Source organism: Sarcophilus harrisii, chromosome 3 (genome assembly GCF_902635505.1).
Source record: "Sarcophilus harrisii chromosome 3, mSarHar1.11, whole genome shotgun sequence".
Taxonomy (NCBI): Eukaryota; Metazoa; Chordata; class Mammalia; order Dasyuromorphia; family Dasyuridae; genus Sarcophilus; species Sarcophilus harrisii.
In genome coordinates, this window is record NC_045428.1 from 203231742 (window position 1) to 203249547 (window position 17806).

At 34.2% G+C, this 17806-nt stretch overlaps 1 protein-coding gene across 2 annotated transcripts in view; it reads left to right on the forward strand.

Moving 5' to 3' along the window:
- The window catches only part of MID1 (midline 1), a 193087-nt gene that overhangs the window by 34791 nt on the left and 140490 nt on the right, over nucleotides 1–17806 (forward strand). Inside the window, exon 1 of one of the 2 annotated variants that reach the window (XM_003765587.4) lies at nucleotides 5291–5612. The exons of the other annotated variant lie outside the window; for it this stretch is intronic. The gene's annotated coding sequence lies outside the window, so the exon portion shown is untranslated. Of the gene's footprint in view, nucleotides 1–5290; nucleotides 5613–17806 lie in introns of those variants that run through there. 2 annotated transcript variants of the gene reach the window in all.

Sequence of the window (17806 nt, forward strand, 5' to 3'; positions counted from 1 at the left end):
CTTTGATTATTTCTACCTCTTAGCTAATAGGGAAAGTTTTGTCATTACTGTTTTATGGACTCCAACCTGGCTACTTCCAACCTAGTCAATAAGGATTATGCACCTACTATGTAGCAGGCATTGTGCTAAGTGCTGAGGATACCCCCCCCCAAAAAAAATCCTTGCTCTCAAGGATCTTACAGTCTGATGAAGGAGACAACATGCAAACAACTAATGTCTTTACAAGCTATACACAGTATAGATTGAAGATTATCTGTAGAGGGAAGACACTAGACTCAATTTCTTGTGTGGGAAAACCTTTCTATAGAGGGAGCAACTTTAGTAGAACTTGAAGGAAACTTGAAAGACTCGAGCGGTTATTCTCTAACATTTAATAAATTTTGTGTCTGTGATAATGAAGGAAATAAGTGGCAGTAATACATTTTATGACTTCTATTGGAAAAGCAGCTAGCAAAAATCTTTTTCATACAGGCAAGAATGATCCCAGAATTCTGTAGAGTAAGAGTAGAAATGTAGAAAAGAGTAGAAATGAGTAGAAGAAATAGAAAATGATAGATGTGAAGATGGGAAGAAATGTTAAATTAACAGAGGCCTTCTGAAGGGAGCTGAACAAAAAAAATAACAATGGTAAATAGAGAAAAAAGAAAGCAGAAAATCTGTATTTCAAGAGTTTGTGATTACTTCCATGTAGGGAAAGGAAGGATTTTTTAAAAATGCTAATGTGCCAGGAACTGTGTACTTTATAAATATCTCATTTCATTTCCACAACAGTCTTAGGAAATAGATGCTATTATTATTCCTATTTTACAATGGAGGAAACTGAGGCAAGGGAGGAGAGACTTGCTTAAAGTAAGTGTTTGAGGCCAGATTTATATTGAAGTCTTCCTGACTCGAGGCACAATTCTTTATCTACTGTACAACCCAGCTTCTTGTAAAGCAGGTAATGACCTTTCTACACCTCAATAGAGAGTCTTCATGAGTTACTGGAAATAAAAACAATTAAACACCTCATGGGAAACTTTCCTGTTATAAGCCTTTCCAACTTTAAATAGACCAATCCTCCAAAAACAGGCATAGAATACGTTGTTGGGAGCATACTCACACTCATAGCCTTTCCAGTTTGGTAGGACCTGACCTGCTGGAAATTGTTCTTGGTTGGAATATATTTTGAGAGTTCAGGGTTACTTCTCCCATGATGAAGCCCTGGAAAAATATGGAAATCTATTCTCAATAGAAAACTGAAATTGATATGACAGATTATCAAAGGAGAGGAGAGATGAAGTGTGGCTAGGAAACGATATGGCAAAAATATGAGGAGGTATTTGAATGAATAATTTAAGATGAAAGAAAAAATGTTATAAGAAGAGAACTCAGAATTTCAATTTTCACCTTAATAAATGAATTATATTTCCTATAAGCAAAATAATGCCTTATAGAACACAACATTGTACTAATTGCATATGTATTAGCATATTCATAAATGTCCATATATACACAAATATTTATACACATACTATGTAAGTGTGTATATATGTATGTGTGCTTAAATATGAATAAATATATACATGTATATGTGTATATATATGTGTGTTTACACATACACAGTATACTAATAACTGTCTAGAATTTGACAAAACCAGTCTCAATTAGCATAGTTAGGTCCCCATTGACTGTATAAATTAGATTATAAAAGGATCACATATTTCAACAGTTCTTGAGGCAGTTCTCATTAAAAACAAAAAACTCTTAAGAATTAAAATGTTTTAGGTTTGCTAAGTGCTTAGTAAAAAAAAAAAAAATCCTCTTACTTTCTCTAGTAATGAAAACAAAGAAGGTAAGGTAGTTTCCTAAAACAGTATCTCAGATTGAAATTAGAGTAATTTAGTATGATTTTGGTTTAATTTATATAATTATTTTGTTACACAACTGCTTTTTTTCCCCCAATGAGCATAATGTAATAATACTATCCCAAGTGAAAGATTTTTTACTGGCAAGAAAACTGTGCGACATATATTAAGGCTATCATGATTTAGTTTCAAATACTTCTTCCTGAATGCCTCCAGAGAAGCATCATGGCCTCTTTTCTGTACAGATGCACATTACCATGCAAGTCTCCATATCCTGTTTTCCTATATAAATGCTGGCATCGTTTCTGCTGCCAATGTTCCCATCATTCTTTTCTTTCATGTCGTCAAACCAGAATTTGATGCTTTACAATAACAATTTAGAACAAAAGAATGACTTTTTCTTTCTGGGGCCTTAAAAAAAAGGGGGGGAAACTTCAGTCATTGAGTGCACAGCTCCAATGATCACAGAAGAATTTTAAAAGCATGCCCTTTATAATAGTTAACGAAGAGTTGGGGCAGGGGTTAGTTTTTCCATTTTTTCATGATCAGAAATAGTCTGAGTGTATTGTAAGCTAGGGGAGTTGGTGTTTGACTTTGAAGTCAAGAATGAAACTGTTTTCCTTTGAGAAGAAGAAATATAATATTGGATGGTGTGTTTCACAATCTATTTGTGCTATGGAGTCATGCACCATGCAGTGTAATTGTTACTGTGGTGAGTCAAAAGAATCCTATGCATTTTGGTGCTGAGTTGAGTCTTGTTAGTCTCCAGAGAACATCAGCAAAATATATCCTTCTTACTATCAATAGCTTTTATTGAGATAAGGTCTCCCAGTATGCAAGGAAGAGAAAAAAAAGTCCATCAATTTTGAAAGCCATGTACCTTTATTTCGTCTCTAGAATATTATTTAGTAAATTAGGCAAGAAAGAAATTCTAGGTAGAACAAGTCTACTTCTGGAATGTTGTGATTCTAGTTCATCAAACACATAACTATACATTTTTAGTTCAGTGAATATGAATTGTTTATCATAGTTAATTTTCAGATAAAATTTATCAAGTATTTAAAGGATGCTTGCTACCTTCAAAAAGACTCTTTATATTTATGATCTTACAAAGGAAGGGAAATTAGAAGAATTTTTGTATTGTCTGAGCAGCAATTCAAGATGAGAATGAATAGCATCACATAACATCAGGATGTATAGATATTGATAAAGAAAAACTGTGTTTCAATCCTGTGATTCTGTCACCTAGTAGAAAACATATTCAATAATGTAAACTAGATGTGAAGCTCAGGGGAATACAGTGCTAACACCTTCAAGCCCACAAATGATTTAGCAGAAATCTGTATAGGATCATAGATTTAGAGCTGGAACAGATCATTTAATATAGTCCCCCCCCTCCAACCCCATTGTAGTTCTCTTGTCAGCCACATCTGGTGTGATTGTCATTGACTGCTAATGTTTTCAAGTCAGGCAATGCAGGAAGGAAAGAGAAGAAATGGGAATAAACATTTACTAAGCACCAACTAGTCAGCAACTATCCTAAGTGCTTTACAAATATTATTTTATTCTCTCCTCACAATTCTATGAAATATATGCTATATTATTATTCTCACTTAAAAAAAACCAAGGCACCCAGAGGTTAAGAGGGAGTGCTGCCTAAATCTCAACTACTTTGAGATTGTGGCAATATTTTCAACAGAAAACCTATTTCTATCTATATCATTGTAGTCTACATTAATACTTGACTGAAGTTTTATTCCTCAAATAAATTATGCAAGTTTTGAGTGAGACACATATTTGTGGTGATTATTTAGTATATATGTACTACCAGATTATGATAGCCAGAAATAAATTTGATAAAATATCAATATTCTCATATGGGCTATTAGGACCTGGAGTAAGGAAGACTTATCTTGCTAAGTTCAAATCCAGTTTCAGATACTTACTGTGTGACCTTGGGCAAGTCATTTAATTCTGTTTGCCTCAGTTTATTTATCTATAAAATGAGATAGAAAAAGAAATGCCAAATCACTCTGATATCTTTGCCAAGAAAACCCTAAATGGATCACAAAGACTCAGAAGTTTCTGAAACAGAAACAACAACAACAATTCTATACTCATAAATTGGGAGTAATGTTTTTATTTTATGGTTGTTTGTTTCTAGTCTCATTTTTCTGTTGCAATATCAAAATGTATGTCCACTTAGTCTGGAATGCCCAGTAGACATATTGGCAATTTAAAAGGCTCTTAACAAAAGTAATGTTTTGAGATCCCTTGATAAAAGATACTCTGTAATTACTACATGTTGATGTATACTTCTTTTGAGTCCCACTTTTTTTTTTTCCCAGGGAAGTTTTACATATGAGAAATTAATCACTCCATTCGTTTGTTGCTAAAAGAATGAAATGCAAGCTCACTTGTAGGCCAAGGAAATGTATGTTTTCATCTTGATGTCCAAACATCTGAAGTGTGTTTCACTGGGCAGTGTTGCAATGGCATGAAAGAAGGCATTGCAACACGAAATCCGGAGAACACAAGGAAGCAATTCTTTCCTGCTGTTTCCACTTTAACAAGAATTTTTTTTTTTTAACACCTTTGTTGGAGTCCAAATGTCTGGTGCTTACATTGAATCACTCAGGTTTATGTGAAGCTTTCCTTTAAAACACTTTCCTGGTGATTAGATTGGTTGCAATTTCTTGTCTTATTTGCAGTTTGTACCAGTTGTGCTTCAACATCATTCCTTCTTAAAAACAAACACATTTTTTCGCTAAGTTTATTTATTTTCTCTGTTTCTTCTCTCAAACACTCTAAAGTCTCACCTTTGGAGTTTCTATTATTTTTTTCCCTATTTGATGTTTGGTATTGGTGGATTTTAAAAATATAATCCAGGAAGATGATTCAGAACTTGATCTTTAATTTTTGAAAAAGGAGCAGCAGATCAATTCACTTAGCTTTATTGTCTTTATTAGGTAGCCAATTCTCTCCTGTGAAGTTGTGTCAGTACAATTGTTGAGACTTTTAAAGGACTCTATAACAGGATTTTATTCAGAAGTGAACAGAGAGACAGACAGAGAGACAGAGACAGACAGAATGAGGAAAAAATGAAACCCTAAAGCAGCAACCAAAGCATTTCTAAGGTAGTATTCATTTTCATTTGCCCTGAATGACCCCTAATCAGCAAGCAGGGAAAGTGTTCTTCTGTTCACCTCAGAGAGCAGCTTTTGTCAGCTCAGGTTGCTCTCCTGTTACAGGCTTAGGGACACTCTTGTTCATTACTCAGCTCCAGCTTAATTACATAGCAAGCTGAGCTCCTGTTCTGTCAAGCACCCAGTAGCAGAGTTCAAAGTCCCTCTTACCAGTCATCATTGCCGGATAAGTCATAGGGATGCTCTGCCAAAGTTCCTGACCCATGTCTCTCTTCCCCCCTCCCCACTCAGTTTTGGTTGAAGGTTGAGAGAGAAAGGAGATAATCCACAGCAGGGGTCAGTGGAAAAGGCAATGGGAATGCTGAGGGATTTTTAATTCTTAAACTCTGGCGGAGGTGATTAGGTGGAGCTGGCTTTCCTGGAATTGTAGGGCAGATTTTCCTGTTGTGTTTCAGTGTTGACTGTCTCACAGTTACAGACACAGGGCTGCCCCAGGATTACTGGGATCACAGGCGCTACTACCATCTGGTGCCTTTGGCCTGGCAGTATCTTTTGAGTGGGTCTCCGTGGTCTCTCTACAGCAATGTTTCACCAAAAAGAACCAGGTCGAAATCCATCGGTGCGTATTTGAGTTGGTATTTCTGTAAGTCTTTACATGTTGAAAGTAAAATACCTAAAGAAGACAGCATTTAAAAATGTTCTGTGTTGTTTTGCTCAATCTTGTAATGGAACAGACTGTCTTTCTAAGGGCTATTATAACAAGTTTCCTTCGCTATTTGGCAGTACAATGGAGTTGTTTCTCAAGGAAATGATATTGCATTTTTTTTTTTTACATTTCCAGATGTATAATTATTGTTTGTCCGAAAAGAACATAAAATGAACTCAAAAGGGTTAGATTCTGTCTGTTTAATCTTTTTAGACCCTTAAGCTTCAGTGAAAGGGGAAAAAAACCCCTACAATATATGACCTTACTTATATTTTTTCCTAACTGATAAAATTATATTTGTGCCAATCAAATGCATCACCTTCACTTTCCAAAACTGTTTAATATTAAATCTTCATTCATTAGTAATTCAAATTATGTTAGCAGATATGTGATGCTTTTGAATGACATGATAGAATCATTAATAAAAAGAAAATATTTTATTCACAATATGTTTGAGGTAGTAGAAAAAGAGCTTTACAATCTGTTAACTTTTAATTTGTACAACCTCATCAAATGTATATTTTATGAAGTTAGATGTCTGAACGTCTTTAAATTGATTAAATTGATAAATTTTTGAATTGTATAGTCTACAATTTCAACCTTAGCAGCCCCTAGACTGCAAATAAAGTGACAGATCATAGAATATAATTATTATCTAACTGTTTTATGTACATCCCTGGACTATGATTTTATTGGTGTAGGAAAAGCTTGTTGAGGAAGTTCTTATCTACTACTCATTCTGGTTGCACCTTCTCTTAATGTTACCTTACAGCCTTATATTACTTATTGCCTGGAGTGCTAAAAGGTTCATTGAGTTGGCTGGAGTCACACAGTCATCATTGTGTGTTAAATTGGGGCTTGAATTAATGTAATTCTGACTCCAGGTCTGGCTCTCTACCCCCAGCACCACCTTCAATGCTTCTCTAATGCATTCTTTAAATCTTGGAACATTAGGACTATTTAGCTTCTCATCATTCTATTTGTTAGTTTCAGTTACCAACAATGAAAATGAATGCTTACATTTTAGGTACATTGTCTGAAAAACAGTTTTTTCAACCTTCTGCTGAAACTTAAACTATGAAAACCTTATCTGCTTTTGTTATTTTATAATGATTTGTTAAGGGTTGAAGTTGAGCCATAGATAGAATGGCATAGATGGTTCATGGCTTTTTTCGCCTATGTTTAATTTCTATAGAGTAAATTATTTCTTCTACTTTTTTTAATAATAAACTTTATTTACTTGCTTTTTTGACTATTGTCTAATTTGAGTTAATAAATAAACTTGCCTGTGGCATCAATCACTACCTAAATTAGTGTCATTAAACTCAAGCAAATCCTCCTTTCCACATTTCTGTTCAACATTTACAAGCTTATCTGTCCCCCTATTAAGCAGGAGTAACACCCTTTTAAGTGATATTTTAGGTACTGTTCATTCCATGATTTAACCCAAGGCTAAATATTGTACCACAGTAGACTGCAAATTCTCAATTATTATGGTTTATGTTTTCAAAAAAAATCTGTAGAAAATTTATAATAGATGCAATTTCAAGTATTGTGTGTGGTGTGTGTGTGTGTGTGTGTGTGTGTGTGTGCATGTTTGTGTTTGTATTTAATGAGATTTCTGATATTCCTCCTTCCCCATATTGGATACAAGGAGAAGCACAGATGCCTTTTTCAAGGTAAGGAAGTGAGTAGATGCCATCTCATATCTTAGACCTTGATGGTAAATAGATAGCCCAGGAAAGCTAAGAGAAGGGAAGATAAGTCCCTTCCCTGCCAACCATGTCCCTATTGAGAGAAAGAAGGACCAGAGCTTTCCCTATTCTCTGAGAGATAAATTTGTATTAAATTAGAATGGAAGGTGAATTCCCAAGACTATAAGCTGGGGGTGGCAGGGAAGAGGGTGGAGAATGTGCCAACCACAATTTCTCTAATGTTCATAGTCACACCACAGGAAATTGAAACAGAGATACTTATTTTATTAGTAAATTAGCTTTCAGTTATCCCAACAAAGAATACCATAGAATGAGTATTACAAACTTGTAGCTAATCTAGTGAATCTAATTGCACAATATTTAAATTAATTTTAAAATTTATCATTCTCATGTTGGCAAATATGTTCCCTTCTATTAAGACACTTTGATGCTAAACAGTTGCTCATCTGCAATGGTAGTAGTACAGGAGTTACCACAATAATAATACTTCTGATAAAATTTACAAAAAATTTACAAAATTTATAAAATTACAAAATTTTAAAGCATTTTCCTTTAAAGAAAAAAAGTTAATATTTGGCTTGATAATCTATCAATTTTTGCTGTCTTGAGTTATTTTGATGAAGCTAACTAATACTCAATTTCCACCAGCAATATCACCCCACTTTTTTTTTTTTTTTTTTTTGAAGCATAGGGTGGCTAAAAAGTAGAAGTGAGCAGCTTAAGAGTAAGTGGACTAGTTGAGGAAGTCTTTCCAGGATTAGCTATAGATAATTTTAGTTCAGCTGAAAATTATCCTGAAAATTGAAATTTATTAATTACTATCAGTTATATTTACTCAGAGCTTTGGTCCTGAGAAGTACATGATTTGTTCAGGTTTTCTGTCTCAAAATCCAATTTCTTTTGTACAATACCTGCTATATTGATAATTTTCTTTATGATATATAAAGTATGGGCAATATAACTAATGGTAAGTTAGTTGAAAGGGAACTAAAGTTAGATCAAATTTATAGTTCTGGTTTTAACATGGCTTGTATATAGATAAGCCAACTAACTTCTCTGACTTTCTCCAATTCAAAATTAATTCTTGCACTATCTACCTTTTATGATTGTTGTAAGGAAAACATTGTAAAATGTCAGTATGCTATTATTAGTAGTAGTAGTAGCCATTAAGAAAACTAAAAGTGTGGATGGATAGAAATGACTGAACATATAATTGGGGGCTGAGGGAGCTAAGAGTTCTGTTACTTGAAGGATAATTGTATTGATAGGTTATATTTGAACCCAAGAAGTCAAAGGTCACTGATTATTTCATGTATTAACTGAAGTGGTAAGATGTTTCATGTCCTTGAACTCTTAACCAAGACAACTTCCTCTGAACTTGGCCCAATGAATTCTTGGAATAAATTCTTCTAATCATGGCTTTTTAGAGTAAGACGCTAAAGACCATCTAGTTCAACCTCATTTTACCAGTAAGGAAACTGACTTAAGTGAAACAACTTGAACTAAGTACATAATTCAATAAATATTTAAATATTAGGTATGTGTTTGGTACCAAGCACAGCTAGTTTGTGGCTAAAACTAGAATCGCTTTCAAGTTCACTATGAAGGCCTCTTAATTAGTTCCTTTAGCTTGTATCTCATTCCAGGGCTATAAAGTTTTAGACATGTATCAGCAAAAATATGAGATGAAGTAATTGCAAAAATTTTAGAATGAACTGCTGAAGCACTCTGTGGAACTTCCTTCTGAGGAGATCACAGACTAGTTAATGCTAATCTGAAAGATAATCAAGCATAGGGATTCTTTAGTTTTTTTTCTACTCACAACCCCTTTTTGTGAGAGAAATTTTTACATGACCCCAGGTATGCAGTATGTAAAAGAGGTATACAAATCAAACATTAACAAATCACATTTAGTTATAAGACCCCATATGAAGTCACGATGTAGAGTTTATGAAGCTTTGATCTAGAACAACCCTCTGGATTTCAATTTGAGAAAACAGAAGCCCACATAAATAGAATGGCTTCCCTGAAATTGTAAATTGAACTGAGGACAGAGCTCACCCTGATTTGTTGAGGTTCTGCCTTTGAATGTTGGCGGTTTGGCTGTCTTAAATGAACTGAGTAGTCAAAGCAAACTGTCTTCCTAAATTCTTTTTGTTACTGAAATATTAGAATTACAGCTTGTATTGTCATCAAAGTGAAAGGAATCACTGGAAAGTGGCTAAAGAGTCAGATCTGGAATCAGGATGTCTTTGATTGAAGTCTCAACTCTTAACACATTATGTTTGTGGGAGTCTGGACAAGTTTCAACCACTCAGTAATCTAAGCATCTCTCTTAATCTCTGAATTGTATAGAAGGTGCTGACCTGGTTTGATTAAGGGAGTTTCCTCACCTGAGCTTTCCCTCTACTAATGGAAACCACTGGCCAAGCCCCTAACCCAACTGTGTTCTGGTAGACTTGTACTATGAATAAGATAGATACCATTTATCTGGAACAGTTTAGGCACACTTCTCCCTGGAGACAAACAAGTGGATTAAATAATACTTGGGGGTGGGAGCAAAGATTCTTTGAATGCTATTGTTCTACTAAAAGAAATTCCAATATTAGGCCAAACATTACCTCATGTTGGATTCTAGTTGACAGTACCAATTACAAATAATCTTACAGCATACTCCTTTTCATCTTCATGTCTCTTTAACACTTTTTACCTCCTTATGAATACAACTATCTTGGGATAAAAGTTAAATGTGTTATAGAAGAGTTGTGTCTTAGTTTGTCAGAGTTTCAAGTCATTTTTCAAATGCTCTGTCAGGAGGATTTTTTTCTTAATGCATCATACTTTATATGTCAAGAGGTTGGCTAGGTTCAGTTTCCAAGCAATTTAACTTAAGTGAGTAGTTCAATATATAGTGCTTTGTACCAAGCAGACCCTCAGTATATAGTATCTGATGTCCCTTCAAATCCATTTTTTTCTTAGAAATGAATAGTTTGTTTTGCCAATTGCCAAAACAATCAGATGATTGTTTTGAGCATAATGGAAAGAATTCTTATTCTGAAGTCAGGGAACTTAGGATCTCATCCTATCCAAAAGAGGGCTTCTTAAACATTTTGTATCCCTTCTTTCACAATCCGTTTTTGTTGGAGAAATTTTTGCATGATCCTAGGTATATATAGGTATGTGATTTGCTGATAATAAATCACATTCAGTAGCATTACACTAGAGTTGCACTTGGAGTTGCAATGCACAACTTAAGAAGCTTTGATCTAGTTACCTGTCACCTATTTAATGCAGACATTTCATTAAAACTTTGTGGGCCTCAATTTCCTTATTTGTTCAATGGGATTGTTAGACTAGATGGACTCTGCTCCTATTCCAGTATTCAAACCACCACAGTCCCAGTTTGCCAAGATCTCATATCAGCAGCATCACTTCCAAGTATTTTTTGCTGATTTATTTTGATAAAATTTATCAGTAAAACAGGAATCATTTTGCCTTATTAGGATGTTAAGTGGGAGTGTGAAAAAATGGGATGAAAAGTCTGAAAGGGCATAGAAACCTCAACCAAAAGTTTGTGTTACCATTTTAACTCTTTGAGAAAATGGCCTTAGATGACTTTGTGGCCTTTATGTTTCTGCTCTGTAAGCCAACAGCTACAAAACAAAAGTAAAACAAGCAAAAAGAAAAAAAACCCTCTACTTAAAGCAGGGGTTCTTAACCTTTTTGATGTCAAGGACCCCCTTTGGCAGTACAGGGAAGTCTCAAGAATGATATTTTTCCCTTTCCGTTTTCTTAGTTGGATTTTATTTTTCCAAATACATGTTAAGATAGTTTTCCAATTTGGACATGTATACTTATTTTGTATTTAATTTATACTTTAACATATTTAATATATATTGGTCATCCTGCCATTGCAACAAAAGGTTTGGCAATTGTCAATGCTATAAAATTACCCATGCATATAACTTGTAAATAAAAAGCTATTAATAAAAAAAGATAGTTTTCAACATTCATTTCTGTAAGATTTTGTGTTCCAATTTTTCTACCCTCCCTCCTCCTTCCCTAAGACAGCAAGCAATCTGATAGGATGTATAAATATGTGCAATTCTTTTAAATGCATTTCCATTTTTTGTCATGTCATGCAAGAAAAATCAGATCAAAAGGGGAAAATCACAAGAAAGAAAAAACAAACAAACAAAAAAGGTGACAGTACTATGCTTTGATCCTCATTCAGTCCCCATAGTTCTCTCTCTGGATGCAGATTGCATTTTCCATCCCAAGTTATTGGAATTATCTTGAATCAGTGCAGTATTAAGAAAAACCCAGTCCATCACAGTTGATCATCAAATAATCTTGTTGTTCCTGTGTATACTCTTCTCCTGGTCCTGCTCACAAGAATTATTTTTTAAATTAATAAAGTAAATAACAAAAGGATTACAAAGGAAACCAAATTTTATAGAAGACAAAACTGACTTTTTTTTTTCATCCAAGTCCATAGATCCCTAGAAGTATGACCATGGACCCTTTGGGGATCTGTGGTTCCTAAATTAAGAATATAATATATCTTAAAGTATAACAAAACATAGTACAGTGCAGAGTACAATAAAGTAGAGTATATCTTAAGAAGTCTCATTAAAACTACTATGCTATAATAAATGATAAATGGGATGCTTTCAGAAAAATCTAGAAAGTGTATGAACTGGGACAGCTAGGTAGCACAGTGGATAGAGCACCAGACCTGAAGTCAGCAGGACCGGAGTTCAAATCTGGCCTCTTAACACTTCCTAGTTGTGTGACCCTGGGTAAGTCACTTAACCCCAATTGCCTCAGCCAAAAAAGAAAAAGAAAAAAAAGAATGTATATGAACTGGTGCAAAGTGAAATGATTAGAAGTAGAAGTGCATTGTACACAGCAACAATGATATTATATGATGATCACCTGCAAATAACTTAGATACTCCCAGCAATGCAAAGATCCAAGACAATTCTGAAAGACTTATCATGAAAAATGCTACCTACCTCCAGAGAAAGAACTGGTGGAATCTGAATGCATATCAAATCATATTATTTTCAAAAACTTTTTTGTGGGTATTTTATGGTCTGTTTTCTTTTATAACATGACTAATGTGCAGCTGTGTTTTGCATATCAAATTGCTTGTTATCTCAGAGAGGGTGGAATGGAAATGAAAGAAGTGATGGAAGAAAATGATTCAGAACTTAAAATTTAAAAAAAAATAAATGTTAAAAATTGTTTTTACATGAAGACATTAAAATGAAGTTAATGAAATTTGCATAACCTGTGGGATTACTGAATATAATAAAATTGGAAAGAACCATTAATATTTAACTAATTTCTTCTTATCAAAACTCACTCCATACATTTGCTAGATGAGGGCATTAAGTCCTATCACTCTAATTACTCATGTAATTATATTAACACATAAAACTGTTTCTATGAAAGTGAATTATTCTCATTACCTAAGCTAGCCAATAGGTGTCTAAAGGAATATGGAATAGTAGTGGAAGTAAACTGGCCTATCAATGTCAGAATAATCTTTCTAAAACATGGCTTCATCATGTCACTCTGCACAAGAACCTACAGTGACCTCTCTTTCTTAATCACCACAAATCCAAACTCCTCAAACCGGACTTTAAAATCTTTCAACAACATATCTGTAAGTTTTTTCTTTTACCATTGCCAGGCTTAAGTTTTCCAATGTGATTGGACCAATCTCTTGACCATTCTTCACATATGGCAGCTCATATGGTCTCTAGTCTCTAGTCCTTAATGCATATTATCTTCTTTTCTCTTAATCTGGATCCTATACTTCATTTAATGGCCAACAAATAATTCATTTGTCTTCTGAAATTTTCCTTAAAAATCTTATTCAAAAATCAAACAAAAGTCATGTTCTACACATACTGTCATAGCCATTAGAACTAAGAGAAATATTAAAGATGATTTTTTGTCTAAAACCTTCATTTTATAAAGAAGAAAACTCAGTTCTAGAAAACCGAAATAATTTGTTCAGCTATTACACAGGTATTAAAGTAGCCAAAGAAAAATACAAACCCTGATTTTCTGACTCAAAATCTTGTGTACATTCAGATAGAGATGCCCTTTATCCAACCAAATGAATTGAGACTTATTGAGCATTTGATATATTTAAGACATTATGCAAAGCACCTAAATATGGTCTTTCTCAATGGTGTTTATTTTTTTCTTTTCAGTCTGTAAATTACTGTACATTACATTTGTCTATATGTTACCTTATCATTCTCAAATTATTTCATGTAATTATTTATATCATGTTGTAATTCCTATTTTCCTGATCAGACACTATTCTCTACTTGCTTTGTATTCCCTGCTAATATCAAGTAGCATGTTCCTATCTTTACGTTTTTTAGTAAATTCATGAATAAACTCTATACTTGATGCAAGAGGAAATCCCGAACTAATATTATTCCCTTAGGTTAAGCCCATGGAAGCATTTCTTTTTATATAATCATGGAATGTTACTACTGCTGATAGCTTTAGTGAATACTTTGTTTACTCCCAAAAACCTTTTATTTTATGGATGAAGGAACTGAATGCTGACAATCACTTGCCCAGAGCCACAAGGCAAAAGTGTATGGGTGAATGAATTAGTAAGCAAAAAAGCATATCTTAAGCATTTGGTATGTACCCAAAATTGTGCTAAGTGCTGGGATAGAAAAAATTAAGGCAGAATTCTTCAGACTTTCCAGAACTTCATTCCAAATAGACATACCTGTGTATATTACAACTGTACCAGAATATGATTATGTGTGCTCAAACAGCAAACTCAGTGAGTTTTTCCATGTTACAATTTGATGGATAGTATTAAGATTTCTTGAATCCTCTTTAAAAATGAAGAACAGGGCACATAAATTAACCTTAAGATCATGGTGTTCATTCATAAAAATTTGAAGTGGAAAACTTCCTGACAATGACATGCAGGTGTGATTTCCTCCCATTGTAGTGAGGACTTATTTTCCTCTTGGAAGCATAGAAAATAACTTCCCAGAGTTTAAAATAAAGAAGGGGGGAACCCTTTTACATGTGTTTTGTTTCTCAAGGGAAAGCATTTTTATGTGGGAAAATTTTAGGAACTGGTGGCTTAAAATTTTGCTGCCTAACAGTTGTATGACAAAGAAAACAGTAAAATTGTGTTTTATAGAGCCCTAAATTTTAAAATTATTTTAAAATTAACAACCAGAAAATTAAAGTACCTTTAGAATATTGAATACAAATAGTGAGAATTTTTAATATTTTCTGTGCTTCCATGTAGGACAGTTTGGGTTATATTAGTGAGTAATGAGCATAATTGTTACTGACACTAGGATTCAAGGAGAAAATGTAGATAATAGGTTAAAAAAAATCAACCAACATTAATTCCAGATATTTGAGTTTGGCAATGTGCAAATTTTTAAAAAATTCAACCAAGGCCTACTATGTGCAAAGTACAATTGAAAAATGTGGTAATTGAATTTTTTTTTCACTTTTCATTCAGAAGATTTGACATCCCAAAGAGATATTCCTAAATCAATCTTCTTTGAATTAGCTGGCAATGAAAATATCTCTACTATCTATTCCTTTCTCATTAGAAATTCTATCTAATCTTAGACATTAGTATTTTTAATTTTTATTTGATTCCTTGAAAACAGGTGCTTTCTACTTGTTTCAACTCAAAATAGAGGGGAGAATTAGCATTGTAATTTAGGGGGATAAAAGCACTGGCTTCAAAATCAGATCCATTCCCACGTTATTCTGACATTTATTAGAATGATCATGGGAGGAAAATAAATTAGCCTCTTTCAGTCTCAATTTCTTCACCTATAAAAGGGGAAAATAATCACCCTATCTACTTAATCTTAGCATAGCAGCTTGAAAATCTACAGCACTACACAAATATGAATTATTGTTTATGAGTATACAAATACTTCCAGTAATTTTCTGGTCCTATTTAACTCTTCATGATACCATTTGAGTTTGTTTTCTTGGCAGAGATACTGTAATGGTTTGTCACTTCTTCTCCAGTTCATTTTATAGATGAGGGAACTGAGGCAAAGAGAGTTAAGTGACTTGCTCAGGGAGATATAGTTATTAAGTATCTGAAGCCAGAAGAGAAGTCTTCCTGATTCCGGGCCTAGAATTCTGTCTCATCATTTAGCTACCCCACAAATATCTCTAAAATAGAATAATTCACAAAATTATATGTAAAGATATATCCGTTCTTTATATGCACAGTTCATTAGATCTCTTTGGGGAAATGATAATCTTGTATTCTGCTCTGATAAGACCATATTTGAAGAATTGTATTCAGTTTTTGATGCTACATTTCAGAAGCAACATCAATAAACCGAAGTATATCCACATCAGGGTATTTTTTGCAGTTGTTAGTCCTTAGGATCCTTATTTAGGATCAAGACATCAGGAGGATGATGTCTTGATTTGCAGATGAATTGGATTTAAGTGAGACAGAGATGTGCAAAGTCCTCAGCCTCACTATTTCATCCAGAATCATCAAAGTGCAACAGCAACACATAGGTCAGGACCACTGGAGATGATCTCAGATGCAGTGGGGAGACCATGGCCTTTTTTTTAGCTAAAATCTTTCCAGGAATCAGTTTGTCTGAGATACCCATTGAAGAAATTCCACACAGAATAACTTGTATATTGAAACACTGAGATCACTCCATGTGTAGATACATTGAAGGAACTATGAATGTTTTAAGTTAGAGGAGAAAAAACTTTGGGGAATGTGAAAGCCATCTTCAAGTATTAAAGTCCTGTCCTGTGGAAGAGGGATTAAACTCAATCTATTTTGCCTCCAAGAACTGAGAGAGTAAGGGGTAGAAATTGCAGAGAAATAGATTTCAGCTGGAAGGGTTCTTAACCTGAGGCCCATGAACTTTTTAAATTTCTTTTTTCAATACAATTGCTTTTCTTTGTAATCTTATACATTTAATTTCATACATTTTTAAACATTGTTAAGAAGAAGTCCATAGGCTTTATCAATATATGCCAAAGAGATCTCTCTGCTCTCTCTGTCTCTCTCTATGTATCTCCCTGTTTCTCTATGTATATCTCTGTATCTCTCTCTCTCTCTGATTCTCCTTATCTCTGTCTATCTCTGCTTCTGCCTCCCTTTCTCATTGTCTCTCTATACCTTTCTGTCTATCTCTCTGTGTCTGTCTCTCTGTCTTTCTCTCCTCTCTCTGTCTGTCTCTGTGTGTCTGTCTCTTGTCTGTTTCTTTCTCTCTCTCTCTCTCTCTCTCTCTCTCTCTCTCTCTCTCTCTCTCTCTCTCTCTCTCTCTCTCTCTCTTTCTCTCTGTCTAACACACACACACCTTAAGAACCCTTAATTGAAACTTCTTAATCATGAAAGCTTTCCAAAATTGAGTTGTCTTTCAGCAGCTCTTCAAGCAAAGGCTGAATAACAACTTCTCAGAAATGTCTACAAACTCTTTTCAGAAAGGATGAGAAAAGATGCCCACTATGGTCTTGTGATCTGTTTCCAAACTTAATTTACAGCTTCCTTCTCCTTCCCTGTTTTAAAGTCTTTACTTCATATCATTAGCAGTGGGAACTAAGAGGTTATGTTTAGTTTCTAGCAACAAATTTGACTGAAAAATATTTTCCAGTACAACAGAGTGGAAAGGAAATTGGGAGGAAAGCATTCTCTACTCTTTTTACTTCTCAGCATTTCTGTTCTTTTTTTAAAAAACTGTATTATTATATCAGATATAAAATAAAAGACTGGGTTTATGTTCCACCAATTTGTTTTAATTTTTAACAGTCATAACACATAGTTGATATATTTGATGACCAGTTATAGTTTAGTTTAGTCCATGGCAGGATGAGCTCTAATTTTTTAAAACGAGAGCACCATATGGTTAATTCCAAGTGTTGCTATTTGAGAATGGGTCACTGCCTTAGAGAAATTGCTAATTTTACAAATAAATGGAAGGGTGAATACAAAAAGGCATATTGTCTGAATCGCTAAACATAGCTTTGGATCAGAAGTTTTGCTGGCCTTCCCACAAAGCCAGCCTGAATTAACCATAGCGGGTGATTTGAACCTGGTGTCCATTTGGTGAACTGTACTATTCTCTTACAGACTGCTTTGGGCTGTACATAACATTCCTGTCACTGTTACCGCAGCCCCATTAATTGTAGTGCAACAGAGAGGGTTTAAAGAGATCTGGTTCCCAAGCTTGCTAATGAGCATAAGGCTCTCTTCACCCTTAATGAACCAAGATTGGTGTGTGGATTTTCCCTGTCTTTTTTTTTACACAAGGGTGAGTGGTGGGGAAAAGGAGGGAGGGTGGCAAGGGTTCACACAACCAAACAACGACTTTACAGTGAATG